The sequence below is a fragment of the Alligator sinensis genome, unplaced genomic scaffold (genome assembly GCF_000455745.1).
Source record: "Alligator sinensis unplaced genomic scaffold, ASM45574v1 scaffold1307_1, whole genome shotgun sequence".
In the NCBI taxonomy this organism is placed as follows: Eukaryota; Metazoa; Chordata; order Crocodylia; family Alligatoridae; genus Alligator; species Alligator sinensis.
In genome coordinates this window covers 143511-148999 of record NW_005843052.1, presented here as the reverse complement: position 1 = coordinate 148999, position 5489 = coordinate 143511, and positions in this window count along the sequence as shown.

Genomic DNA, 5489 nt, shown 5'->3' with positions numbered 1-5489 from the left:
CTGGCAGGGCAGGTAGGATTTTGAACCAATTTCCAAGGGAAGTGGGGCTGGCTCCTTCCCTGGGGGGGGGGGGTGTCTTTAAGAGGAGGCTTGACATCTACCTGGCTGGGGTCATTTGAGCCTGGTTCTCTCCTGCCCAGGGCAGGGGGTTGGACTTGAAGACCTACAAGGTCCCTTCCGACCCTACTTCTATGAATCCATGAATCCCAGCAGTGGAGGACTTCCTGGGGTCAGGACTCATTCCTCTCTCTTGGGCTGAGCCCCCTTTACTCAGCCTCTGGCCCAAACTTCAGCCTCAGGCATGTGGAGACATACCTTGGCCTACTCCCCTCACTTGGGGCCCCACACCTCTGCCCCCCTCACTTGGGGTCACAGGGCTTCACTCCTTAGTGGAGTCAGGTGGCTGTAGCTATGCTTGGCCCCACTTCCTCCTTGGGGTCTTACACCCCACAGGGCTCAGGTGACCACAGCCATGCCTGGCCCCAACTACCTCCAATGTTACATAAACCCTAGTCCTCACCTTTGGGGGTGGGTTAAGGCACCCCAACCCACCTTTTGTCAGGGTGGTAACTGGCCTGGCATTTCCTGGGGGCTCCCACACCACTAAGAGCCCCACCAGGCTGCAAGGTGCAGTTTTAGGTCATGCCCAGGACTAGGAGTCTCCAATCCATCCCCTACAGCCCCTGCCCTTACCTCCAGGATGATACATAAAACCTCACATCCAAATAATGCTGCTGTCTGCTCTACCAGTAGTGACCTGCCCTGTTTATATGGGTGGCCAGAGACCTAAAATGGCTGTGGCAATCAAGCACCTGCTGGCTGCTTAGCTCCCGTCTTAAAGTGGCAGGCACCCACAGTGCCCTGCCACAGTGCCCTACACTTGATCTGAGCCAAAAGGTGCTAGAAATACTGATGGCAACCCCACAAGGACAAGTCAACATAAGAGCAGTGACACTGTCCTGAGGGCTTGGAAGCCGTATGAATAGTTGGCGCTAACCAAAGAGCCTCAACCACATGTAGAGCCCCAGGTGAATGCACTTCTTACAAGTGGTAAGCCCCTTTAGTGGATACCAGTGTGTTTGTACATGCATGTTTCAAATGGCCATGCTGCATCATTCCCAAGTCAGGCAGAGCAAAACAGAACACCTTTTGGTATTGCCTGCAGTTCTCTGCAGAAAACGTGAAGTTGAAGAGCCACTTGCAGCTCAACAGACGCAGCGTGAGTATCACCGGAGCATGCTGGCTGCATGTTTTGTGTGGGAAGGGTGAGGACTGCCCCATGTTAGCTCATCCTGGGGGTGGTGACTGATTGTAAGGACTGTCAGCTTTGTGCCTGGCAAAAGACTTAACTGGAGAGGTGTATGGTGGGAAATCACAGGGGGTGTGTTTCAATGCTAGCCAACAGCAAGCACTGAAAAATCATGAGTGAAACCACAAAAATTCCTGAATAGTGTGAAAAAAAGAAAAATTCTGAAACCAAATGAATGCACTGTTTTCTTTGTCTCCTGGTTTCTGAGCCAGCGGGTTATTCTCAGGTCACATTTTCAAACTTCTCTGAAACCACAAGGGCAAGAAACCTCCTTTTCTAAAAATAACTCAGATTTACAAGAAACCCAGGCTTTGAACTTGGCTTTTAACAAAGACCTTGGGCCTAGGAAGGCTTCTGCTGTAAAAGGGCAAAATTTGGGCATCCTCAGTGTAGTGTTTGGAGCTTGCATGCCACATGTACCCATTGTGAATATACCCCTCACTCTGTGGAATGGTAAATATTAAGGATGGGTGCAGCAGAGAGATTTGCAATGCAAATGAATGAGGCAGGTTTCTACATGTGTTACATATTTGTCTGATGTCTGCACTTCATCCTAATGACACCTCTGAACAGAGACATCCTGCATTAGGGTTAGATGTGCCATCCACCCCCTACAAAACATCTTGGCTGTTAATTGTATACCATCCTCTGGTTTTTTTTGTCCTCCCGGTGCACCCAGCTGGCTACTTATCTCTCGGAGGCAGGGATAAGCTGCAGCTGCTTATGAAGGGGGTGGCGCTGCCCAGGGGAGAGTTCATGGCTGAGTGAACATGCACAGGCTGGGCTCCCCCTCCACCCCACACACAACATTAGAGAAGGCAGAAGGGTTGGTGTTGCCTAAGCATTTCTCCATGCTATGCCCTCTCGCCATGCCCAGCTCTGACCACAGGTAAACTGATCCTTCCTGCCAGAGAGCTGGAGGCACTTTAGACACTGCAGGTAAGGAGAGGGTTGCAAAGAACTGGAACCCAAATGAATTTGGGGGTGGAGGCAAGTTTGAGCCATGTTTTGGGGGAGTGTGGCAGGGGGGATTTGATCTTAATGATTTTTAATGGGTGTGGGGCAGGGATTAGTACCCAGTGATTTTTGGGAGTCAGGAGATGTGTTGCAGGAATGGGAGAACTGCAATCATGGGCAGCTGCGGGATGTGGCAGAAGCAATGGACTCCAATGCTTTTGTGGTGGGGGTGTGGATGGCATGTCCCAGCCTCTGCAAGACAAAGAGCCTAGACAAGTTGCTGCCATGCGCTCTGGTGAGGAGGAAGGAAAGGTTGCAGGTGATGGGAGAGCACTGATTGAGTGGGGGTTGGGAGCCCACATGAAACCATTGGACCAATAGAAGAAGGGGGCTGTTCTTTCCAGCATGATCATAGAGGATAGCAATGACATAAGGGAGGTTGGCCCCAGAGAGACCAGAAGGGTAAGGGACCCCCCTCCCCGCAGTGCAGGCCCTGGGGACACTTTGCTGGTACCTCTCTCTTACTATTTATCTGCTGAGATGGATAGGCTTCTGGGACAGATGCTTTCTCTCACTGTCTGTGTAGCACTTGGTAACATGGGGCCCTGATCTCACCTGGGGTCTACAGATGTCTGTTTGGGAGAAAACAATGCTCTCTCCCCTCCTAAATAAACCACAGCAAATTTGGGTACCCCTGATCCTAGCAGAGTACAAATGACGCAGATTAATAAAGCAAAGGGGTGGGGAGGGAATTAAGTACAAATTATGTCCGGGTGTGTGTTAGTGAGAAAAAAACAGAAGCCACCTTTTTTAGGGATCAGAACTCACGGTAGAAGTGATATCTTTTATTAGGCCAACTCAATTTTTGCAAAACAATTTCTTTAATTGCAAGCTTTCAGGCACAAGTACCCTTCCTCGGGCATAGGAGGAAAGATTGTAAAAGTTCTCCCAAGTAGAAATGAAAGTTTGTATTTCACAGGAAAATTAAAGGGGTGGTACAATCTCCTGTTTAGCAATCATAGACCATATACTTCTGAGTAGAGTGTGGAGGAGAAATCTGTGGAGTGTGGCAGCAGTGGTGAAGGCATCTTGCTACAGCTCTGGAGTCTCACTTTGGGCTCCCAAGAAAGGCTGTCCCCTGTTAATCCAGCTGTTTATGGGTACCTGGCATGCAGGCTGAAGTAGCTAGGCCTGATACTGGCCATCTCTTTCTCTGGGGTGCCTCAGCGTGCCTCAACTACACTTGCCCAATGAGCCATTAAGCATGGGCAGAAATCTGTTAGAGGAAAATTTACAGAACCTCCCTGGTTTTGCTGGAGCAGCAAGATGGGGTCAGAGCCACCTGGACTTTATCAAGAAACATCAGCCAATGGTCTTTTTGGGATAAAAAATGAGCCAGAGAGGGGAAAGACAACAAGAAAGCCATGGTAGGGCAGGGAGGGAGGCTGCAAAACTGCTTTAGCATTACAAGAAAAACATTTGGTTTTGCCAAAGCAATGCAGGCTCTGATTTTCTGGTGGGGAAATGCATTCCCTTCAATGAACATTGCCTTAGTAACAGCAAGTCTTCAGGTGTGATGTGCAATGGGACAGCTTGCTCTACCTAGCTTTGTGTTTAATAGGCATCCTTGGAGCCTGGGCACTTAATTAAATAAGTAACCACCATTCTGAGTCCCAGAGTTGTCTGTCACAGTAAAAAACAAGCTTTTAAGAGTGCAAGCTTGGCAGGGACATCCAGAGAGAGAAGGTGTTGGCCCAGTGCCTGCAGGACCGGCTGTCTGCTTTGACAAGGGATGCTGTGGCCTAAGTGATGGCAGAAGATGGGAGCTGTGCCATCACGGGAGCATCCGTGTCAGTCTGTCTCTGCCACCAGGGTGTGATGCGATGAAGCTACTCCTGTTGCTTTCCAGTTAGGGAGTGCCCAAGTCAGCAGTGGGGACTTTTTGCACACCTTAAGGGGAAGGTTGCTAAAGCAGAAGCTACCTTGAGCTGAGCTGGAGCATGCCACAAATCATTACAACCCAGCCCAACCTGTGCTCAGCTCTCTTGCTAGCACCACACCTACTCCCAACCCAGTTTGCATAAAATCCCAGTTAGAGCTCCTGCCCAGGGTCCCTGGGTAAGGCCGGGGAGCAGATGCTAGAGAGCACCCTTCTGGGTAGGAGCCAGGGCTCTAACTGATGGTGGTAAACATGAGGCCCTGCTTGCTGCTGTGATGTTTGACCAGAAAAAATAAAACGATAAAAAATGTTGCCATTGCTTGAACATGTAAAACAGCAAACCCCTCCCAGTGTTCCCTAGAGCTCAGCCGATCTAGGTTCAAAGCCAGATAATAACCTACAGTAAAAAATCTGAAACACGACTTAGAGCAAGCAAAACTCGGCGGCATCTGAACCCCAAGCCTCTGGGCTTGCACGTAGGATGACTTCCAAATCCTTTGGCAGGATCTGAAGCCCCAGGCTAGTGTGCTACTTGTCGGTAGCAGGGCCACATATGGTTCTTGCATGATGAATTTGGACCTGATCTGGCTAATTTGTCCAAGCACACAAAAAGTTTTCCTTAAAAATCAAAAATCTGAAACCCACTTAAGTTAAAAGCCTGTATGTGTACCAAAGGCCCAGGTCCTCCACGGTGTTTAGGAGCCTAGCTCCCATGGGAACCATATCATCAGCACTTAGGAGTCCTTGTCCCATTGCAAATCAGTGAAACTTCGGTTCTGGAATTTATCTGGGAATTTACCTTCCTGAATCACTTAAATGCTTTCTGAAAACATTACCCCTGGACCTATTGGCCTAGTCTGAGGGCCCAAGCCCCTGCCAGCATCTGTTTGCATCAACCTCTGTTATTTTCATTCAGATAATAATATGGCTCTTGACTCTGTGGCTGTTGGAAAAAGCTTCCAAGTACGGCCATGAGCCTGTCTTCCTGAGTCCTGGGTTGAGATGGAGGGCTCCTTCACATATAGGGCAGAATCCATAGAGGCTTAAGTGCCCAAGGTACTAAAAAGCCCTGCCCAGCTGTGCCCTCACTCTTTTGGTGTCTAAGTTTCTACAGCTGGGCATGTGCAGTGCTCGGCATCCTGTTACCATCAAGCCACTTGCAGCCTCAGGTCATGTCTCAGCCTTGGCATATGGGCCCGGATCCAAAAGATGTTGTCAGGACATGCCTGTTTGGCCAGGCCTTGGACAAAACCACTGGTCAGCAAAGTCAGTCTCTTGCTTCTC